A 9,771-nucleotide genomic window follows, 5' to 3' on the forward strand; every position below is an offset into this window, starting at 1 on the left:
TAGTTTGGTTTTAGATAGAGTCTCATGCTTTTTGCCTGGGCTAGTCTTGGACCATGATCCTCCTACCTCTGCCTCCCAAGTATTTGGAATTACAGACATACACCACCATACCCAGCCCTTAAAACATAAGTTTTTAAATTTTTCTTCAAGCTAAAATACCACACAACTCTTAAACACAAATGACAGTTGGAAGAAAATAGATGTGGCTTATTTAACAAAAAAAAAAATCAGACTACATAAGGAGTTCTTGCAAGTAAATAAGAAACTGATAAGCAACTCAAGTTTTTTAAATGAACAAACATATTTTAAACATTTCATAAGCAATATTAATTCCCAATAGACATTTGAAATTAGAGTCACACCTTAATCATTAGGAAAATAAAATATTTTTAGTAGCCTAATACTTTCTTTCATAATACCACGCATTCAATTATTGATTATAGGAAGTATTGCCGGGAATTTATTGAAAAGTTCATTATCATACTGTCAAGTATAATATAAATTGGTGTGACCTCTGAGGAAGAAAGTTTCCAGTATTACCTCTACTTTCAATACACATTTCCTCTATATGAACAATTTCATTTCTGGTGATTTTCTTTTTTTAACATTCTAGCCCACATGCTCAAATATCTAGACACAAAGATGATTGTTACTTCATTAGCTATGCTGGCAAAATCAACCAAGCAGAAAATCAGAAGAGTGTTCAGAACTTAAATAGCCATTAAAAGCAAGTGGTTATTTAAATTATAATAAATCTAAATTATGGAATACTGCATAATTGTTACAAGTAAACATTAGCTGCTCACATAAAACTCTCTCTATATATACTGTTAAATGTAGAAAGAATATTTGTAGCTTGAGTAGGCTTAATAAAATACCAATTATGGAAAAATGAAAAAAGACATAAGCATATGTATTTGTAGAGAAATTATTGAAAGGTGATGGGGAAAATGTACATCAAACTGTTGGCAATGACACTACTATGGAGGGGAATGGAGAAAGGGAATCAACCATGGCTTCCATTTTGCTCATGTAGTTCTGCATAATTAGTTTTAAATGAGAATATAATGAAACTTAAGAAACAAATGCATATATTGTATTTGAAGTATATATTTCTATATATATTTCAAAATACCTTTTTCAAACCTTGGTTGAATGGCTATATTATGGGAGCTATAGAGTTTTTATCATCAAGTATCTCCATTCTGCTGAGATAAGTAGATGCATCCACACGTGGGTCCTGCCACACGATGTGAAGGATCGGGGTAAAAGTATACATAACCAACTAAAAGGGACAGGAGGTGTGGGCTGGGGATGACAGATTTGTCTGTGAAGGTAAAGAAATGTACAATAGGGAAAGTGACAGTGATATGCTGCTGAAGAAATGAGACGCTTTCTAAATAGCAAAGATAAAGAAGATGTTTTATCCTTTGCTGGCAGAGGAAACAGCACATACAAAGGGTCACCAGAAGAACACGGCAGTGGGAGCAGATGGGGTTCATGTGTATGTATAAGGGGTGATCTTATTCTTCTTTAAATTATATTTGTAGCCTGGGTATCTATTAATAGGTCTGCTAGTAATTAGGTAAAGTAAGAACAACAATAATTTCTATAATGCCTTCAATGTCTTAGACTAACTTATTTTGTGGTTTTTTTTTTTGTTTTGTTTTTAATTTCCTGCTACCATTCTACAGACTTGTTCCATGGCCACCTTTCCACATTCCAAACAACCTTAACCTTCTGTGTAAGTTGTGGGGTGCACCTCATCCGATTCCATGTTTGTTCTATCACAAGTCATTGTTGAAAAGTAGTCTGCTTGGTTTTGTATTGCATCTTGTGAAAGCTCAAATGCCTATTGGCTTTTATATAAATATTCAAGTTTTTTTCAAATATATGATTCAAATATATGTTCAAATTTTTTTAATATCTGTGGGTTAGATACAATTCTTAGAAGCTGGTAAAGTTTGAACTCTTTTAATGAACAAAACATTAATATAAGACCCCACAAGGAGTCGTATGTAGGAGACGTCCCATGCTGTGCAGAAAGGTGCATACAGCTAACATTCTTTGCATTCCCATTCATTTGTTTGTCAACAATATTTATCTTTTTTTTCTTTTTGGTAATACAATCTGTGCTTGGCTTTACTTAAGTGTGCATTTTCTAAACCACTGGCATATGCAAAAGATGAATCATGCAAATGTTCACTAACAACACAATCTTCTGGACAAAAGAAAAGCAGGCTTCAGCATTCTTATGAGAAGTTTATATGGTAAATGTCTGGAACCCCAATCCCCACATGCTGCATGGGTGACACAGCTGTGTCACTCACGGGGACTGCCTGGGCAAGCTGGCCCTTCAAAGTTAGGGAAATTCCTTATATAAGTTTGCGAGTGCTAGCATAACAAAACACCACAGACTAGTGGCTTGAACAACGGAGATGTATTTGTCACAGTTCCAGAGGTTGAAAGCTCAGAATAAAGTTTTTGGCAGAGTTGGCTTCTTCTGAGGCCCTCTCACTGCCTTGCTGATGGTCACCTTCACATGGAATTTGCTCTATGGGCATGCGTGTCCCTGGTGTCTCTCTGTATGTCCCAGTTTTATTGTCTTATGAAGAAATCTGTCATATTGGATTAGGGGCTATTTTAAGAGCCTCATTTGACCTTATTGCCTCATCAAATGTAATAACATTCTGAAGAATTGGCTATTTGTGGGTCTCAACATGTGAATTTTGAGGGAACACAATAAAACCCACAACACCCCTGTTTTATTTTTTATTTTGGAAGAATGAGTGATTCCTCCTACACATTAAGAAATCCAAGTCAGTGTAAGGTTTATTAATTTCCCTTCACTGAGTCAGAAGAGGCTAAGTGTCCAAGTATCTTATCAAGGAAGAAGGAAGGAACCTAATATACACCTGGTAGTGTGCAGGGCAGATACATACTAATGTTTTTACCTGATCCTCACAATGAATTTCAGAATGAACTATGATTGTCAGGATGTGTTTCAGAGACAAAATTAAACTTACTTAAGGACATATAATATTTGCAGAGTCACTACTTAAACCCTAGTCTCTCTGACATCTGTCTGATTCTTAGTTCTTAGTACTGTGCAGTACAGCTATGGAGAGCATTTAACACTGAGTCTACCAGATAAAAGCACAAAGCAACTATTCAACACCATCACCACTGTATGAGTCAGTGCTTTCCATAGAAACAGAACCAATAGTAGTACATTTAGAGATATATAGAAAGAAATTTATTATGAGGGACTGGCTCATGTGATTATCGAGGCTAAGAAGTCTTGTGATTTGCCTTCTGCAAGCTGGAGGCCCACTGCTGTTGTATAATTCCAGTCTAAAGCCAAGTTTCTGACAACCAGGGAATCCAATGGAGTGAGTCTCAGTCTGAGTTCGAAGTCCTGAGAACTGGGGGTTGATGGTACAAATTTCAGTCAAGAGCCTCAGAACTAGGAGTCTGAAGTCCAAGAACAGAAGATGGATGCCCCAGGTGAAGAGGAAAGAATATCCATTCTTCCTCTACTATTTTATTCTATTCAGATCTATAACAGATTGACTAATGCCCACCCAGATTGGTGAGGGTGATCTTTTTTGTTTAGTCAACTAATTCAAATGCTAATCTCTTCTGAAAAATATCTTCATAGATAAACCCAGAAATAAAGTTTTATCAGCTATCTGGGCATTCCTTAGCCCAGTCAAGTTGATTTGATGAAATTAATCTTTATAACCACAACCACAGTCACCAGTCATTATCACCATTATCATCATCATCTACTCAATGAATAAGCATTATTAGTTCTGCCTTACTGAATAGATAGCAAAATATAAAGAAGAAAAATATGTGTGCTTGGGATTTGGACAGTTTTTCTAGATGTAAATCTGTTTCCACTAAACCACATTACCTCTCACAGCATTGTTTTCTTCAGTCTGAGGACTTCATTCCTCAAATTTAATTCTTGTGTTATTCTCTTGACAATAGGAATCAGGAGAATTGAAGTAAGGTAGTCATTAAAAGCTGGGAACCATGAGTCAGGACTTCTTGACTCTCTTCTGTTCACGTATGTGGGTTTCCACATGGCGTGTTTTTATACAGTACCCATTAGTCACAGACAGTTTAGTTGCATGGAACCCTAAGTGGGGCATTCTCTTTTTCAGTATAACTTGTTCCATTTGGGGATATTAATCCCTTTGTTTTCAAAAAATCTCACAACCATATTTGTGAGAAAAAAATATGATATCCACTTTAAATAAAGTTTCAAATCCTAAATTTATAATTTGTTATGAAACACACACACACACACACATATTCTTAACCATAGAAGGACTACAATTGTCTATTTGGTTTCCACATGAGTCTATGTGGGCTTTTTAAATTGTACTCAGAGTCACTCATACATAATCATCAATCAGCTAGACTCTGAATGTCTACTGTGGGATTTAATACTCTACTAGGGTCTTAGTGAATTTAATCAAACAAATTTTGGGGCCAGTTCAGTTCTGTCATGGTTGTACACAGAGTCTGACTTTCCGAAAATACATTTATCCATACACTAGTGAATGTATCATGACTTGTCATTTCTGACCAGTAACAAACCACAACAGTTCATTTTCAGTGTGTGTAGCAAGCAATTTATATATCTTCAAACAATTTTTGTTTCCTTTTAAATTTAGCACTAATAAACATCTATGTACAGGTGTTGTCTGATTTTCAAATATAATGGTATTTAAAGGAAAATATTTAATTTTTATAGAAAAATCTTTAGCAATAGTAGCATCACTTTTCGGTAAGCAGTGTAAGAGGAAAGACTAAAACAGACCTTTTATGCTTATCTCTTAGGTAAGCTGCTCTAGTCTATTCGTGGTCAAAGAAAATATGTAAGTTCTGTGAGATCAAATATTATGTTCACCAGCTAACATGGTGCTAACACATTAACTACATATGTGTTAAATAAACAACTGACTGAATGAATGAATGCAATGACCTTGGCATACAAAAGTGACAATCATTTCAGCAATTAAACATCTCCCTTCATTTACAATTGAAGGCATTTATAAGGACAAGAAATCATTTACTACAGAGTAGGAAAGGCTCATGCCCCTTAGATTGTTAGTAGGGAGAAACTGAAAATTTTGATCTTGGCAAAATGTGATGTGTACACACAGATATTTTAGAAGGCATCTAGAATTTTATACAGTCTATGCAATGTAAATAAAAATTTTTACATCCTTTCTTTCCTACTGTTTTAAATGATTGTTTTACTTACAGTCCCTTTTTAAGAAAAATAGAAATCCCACAGGGCCACATATCTACAGAATTCCATTTGCTGTGATTGAAGACAGTTGTGATTTCTCTAAATCAGTTGCTGACCTCAGGCTGACTGGGTATGACAGCTGGGGGCTGCGGCCCAGTCCTCACCACCTAGAATGCACTAAGTCAGCATGCTGGGTTTTCATTCCGAGCAAAGTTACTGACTCATGGAATGACCTTAAACAGTCCTCCTGTGACTCAGTTTCTCGAAGGAAAATAGCTCTCATATAATGGAGAGGGTTATTATTATGAGTCTCAGCTGACGTTAATTAGCATTTTAAAGTGTCAGAAGACAAAGCATCATTTATTTTTAAATTTTGGTTTCTCTTTTTTCATAAGTGAATAATTTAAGGTGTTGTCATAGTTGTGTTCACATTTGCTCATATATTCATTTTTTATGAAAAAGAAAAAAAGAGTGGTTTTTTTTATGGGCTATCCCATAAAAGAACTGCTGAAAATATTCCTATAATGCCTCAACACCTGAAGCTGTAATTGGGTAATATCAATGGTATTAATAGTTTAAACACAGTATAGACATTGAACAATGCAAATATTTTATTTATTCTTGGTAGGACTGACAAGTGACTATGTCCTAAACCTTATGGATAAAATCTCTCTTTTTCAAATAGAGTAAGCTTTAGGAAGATGATTTTAGAAAAATTCCCACATAGCTGTCTTTACACCTTTTTTTTAAAAGCTATAAATCTATCCTTTAAATTTGATTAAAAATAAAGAAGTGCCCCCAAGTTCTGGAAACAGTAAACTTTTGTGGCTACAGTTCATTCATTCATTCCGTTGCTCTCTCACTCACATATCCTCTAAGTGTTCCTAGTACTCGTTATGTGGTAGATGCTCAGATGTAGCAATGAACAGGATAGACAGAGAATCTTCTCCATGGAGTTTATCTGCAAATAAAGACAACTGGCTGTGAAGAGGCAAATAAAATAACCACAGGTTGTTACTGAGAACAAAGAAAGAAGGGACTTTGATGGAGAGTAAGGGAGGGAGGTCGTTTGAAAAGATAAACAAGGATCATATCTGCTATGGTTTGAGTATGGATTGCTCCCATTCAAAGCTTGTGTTAGACTTTAATCCCCATTGTGAAGTATTAACAGGGTGGAAACTTAATCCATCTCTGGTATTTGGAAGTAAGGCCTTTGGAAGGTGATGAAGATTAGATAAGTTCATCTGAGTAAGTCCCCGTGACTGAACAGTGATGGTTTTGGAGAAAAAGAGAGAAGGAGAAACCAGCCAGAAAACACACATCCTGTCTCTTGCCATGTAATGTCCTGTGCCACATCATATCTCTACCAGCAAGGCCATCAACAGATGTAGCCCTTTGACCTCAAACGTCTAGAACCATGGGCCAAAATAAACTTCTTTTCATTAAAACTGTACAGTCAGTGACATAGCATTATTGACAAGAGAAAACATATTAATATACAGCCATACTAACATTCTCAAGAAAAGACAATTCAGGAAGCCCAAAGGAGAAGTGATCTTCCACAAAAAAGAAGCTGAGTGAGTGAATACGCTCAGATGTGGAAACATGCAATATGTCCCTGATACTGAAGCAGGGCCAATAGGACTGAAATATGAGAGACAGACAAACAACAGGTCATGCAAAGGTTCCATAGACCTAGGGAAGCTACCAGGATCTTATATTAAGTACAATAAGAGCTTTTCATGAAAGTACAGGGTTTTTCACTTATTAATATTTTTATTGCTTCTTTCAAAGGTCTTCCATTGTCATTCTCATTTCATAGGAAATTAGTTGATACAAGGTTCTTCTGCTTTACCTTTTCTCCTTGTTTAGTCAATCCTCATTTACCATTGTCCTCATCTTACAGTCACTCCCTCTAATGTACTTAATTTACATACTTGCTTATGTGGCATATTTTATGTGCTCATGTTGTAAAAATTGAGTTTAAATTCTCATTTTATTTTCCTACTCAACACAATGCTTTCAGTCAGTCCATATTTCAGTGCCACTAGTGCACAGAATTCCACATAAGAATCTATCACATTTCACATAGCTGCTCTCTTAGCTAGGGAGAGGATTACAATTACCTAATGACACACTTGAAAATGCTGTGACTAGGCCCCTCTTACAGAGCCACTTTTGGACCTGACTCAGACATTATTTGAAAAATTACTCAGGGCTGGCAAAAACATAAGGCATGTGGAAACTTAACTTAGCTTTGGGCTTTCAAGTTGCTTTTTAGGCAGGCTGTAGTAATTGACCTTCTTATTGGCAAGTCTCAAAAAAATTCTCCTTTCCCTGCATCTTGGTCGATTCTTTATTTTCATGAGCCTTTATAATTTTGATGGTATGATACGTAGGCAGTACCATTTCTTATTTTTTGTTTCTCATTATTAGTGAATTTAAAAATCTTTATGTATTTGCTCACCATTTTGACTTGTTGTTATGGGGATTGTTTTACCATTAATTTGTCCTCCTTTTTTTACATTGGCTTACCTCTCTTCCATTGTTCATTAGTAGAAATCTGCTGTATATTGTTAAGAGTTAAATACCCTTATTGGAATTTAACAATAACAATTATCTATTTGGTCTGTTGACTTTTTGTTGGTTTTGGACAAAAAGACTTAATTTTAATATAACAAGTTTATCAATTTTTCACTTTTGGGTTTGAGCTTTTAGATACTTTATTGAGAAATTTTTCCACTTCTAAGGCACAAGAAAATCCTCCTAATTTTTGCTATTAACTGAGCTTTCACATTTAAGCATACAACCCATCTGGAATCCTATTTATGGTGTAAGGTAGGAGCCCAACTTTACTTTTTTCCAAATAATTGACAATTTTTTTCAATGTTAACCTATTTAAAAAGATCTATCTTTTGCAAGTTGAATTTTGTTGAAATTATGTAATAAGTCAGGCCCTATATAAATATTCCTCTGAGCTCCATTAATTTATTTTTCTGCTCCTGCCAAGAACATATATTTTTTCTTTAAATAATATGACTTTAATATTACCTAATACCTATAAAATGAAATGACTCTCTTGACTCTTCTTTAAAAGCATAAAGAGAATATTTGAATCCATCAAACATATTTACCTATCCAGGGAGAAGAAAAAAAATAAGAGGACTCAGGAAAACTCCAATATTAAACTGTCACAAAGAAAGAATGGATTGTAGCCAGGTATGGTGGCACATGCCTATAATCTCAACACTTGAGAGACTGAGATGGGAGGATTGTGAGTCCAAGGCCAGTCTGAGACCTTGCCTCAAATAAGCAAACAAACAAAAACAAAAAGAGAGAATTGTAATTGTCACATCCATAGATTTAGTCACTGAATAAATTTTGCTAATTCAAGTGAGGCTTATATTTATAAAAAATGGATACATATATACACATATACAGTTGTTCATGTAAATGTGTGCATATAATCAGGCCAAAAATAAGGTGAAGGGATTTGAATTAAAATCCAAAGTCACTTACCACCATTTTGTTCATGATTCTCAAAAGCCAGCTACTCAAGATTTATTATTCTGGGCAAAATTGTTTAGACAAATGCCTCATGGGAGGAGTCATACCAATAACAGAAGTGGTAGCCAAATAAATTCAGTATTTTCAATTCATTAATTATATACATCCCAACTTGACTGCTACCTAGGAGTATTTTTGAGGGTATAGAAAAGAGGGAATATTTAGATAACAAAGGACCGCCCTTGTTCCTCTGACCTTCACTTCCCCAGACTGTCTCTAGAATTGAATGTCCTCAGGCAGATGTTGACTGTCAGTCTCTGTCACAAAATTTGTATCCTCAAGCATGGTGTTGCATTCCTGTGGAAGGAAGCATAGTTTTGCTATTTCAAATGTTGGAAATTTCTTTTTTATTTGTGGTCAGAATTAAAATACCTAAAATTAATTGCTTTTGATACTATTTTTTAAACTACATTGTTTGCCCAATACCTTTGGTAAAAACAAACAGGAAAAATATCTAACTCTTGGTTTTCCTGCTATGATTGCCCAAGAGTCCCCCAATGAGGATTCAATCTCAGATATTCTACAATTTTTGTGGAAAAGTCTGATTTAATTAAATGCTTAGATGTCAACCCTGTGGTACACACGCAACTACTGCCATTCCTTTTGGGCTTCTACTCTTCTCATTTTGCAGTGTCATGAGATTCCATGAAGCAATGATTATTTTCTTTATATACAAATTACAAGTGGGAAGAGAGAGAAAATTGGCACACAGAGAGAGAAGAGAAAAGAAGAAAATATGCAAAGAATATAAAAAAAAACTAGGACACATTATTTTTTTCTTCAGTAGAAGACATAAAGTTAACATACCCTGCTTCTATTTGACGTCCTTAATGAAGAAAGATTTTCTAAAGGTAACTAGAGCTTTGCTGTTTTTCTGTGTCTCCTAATTTCTTCATTTGTAAAACATAAAATTCTCTTACCACACAGTCAAGGGG

This window comes from Castor canadensis, chromosome 1, assembly GCF_047511655.1.
Source record: "Castor canadensis chromosome 1, mCasCan1.hap1v2, whole genome shotgun sequence".
Classification (NCBI taxonomy): domain Eukaryota; kingdom Metazoa; phylum Chordata; class Mammalia; order Rodentia; family Castoridae; genus Castor; species Castor canadensis.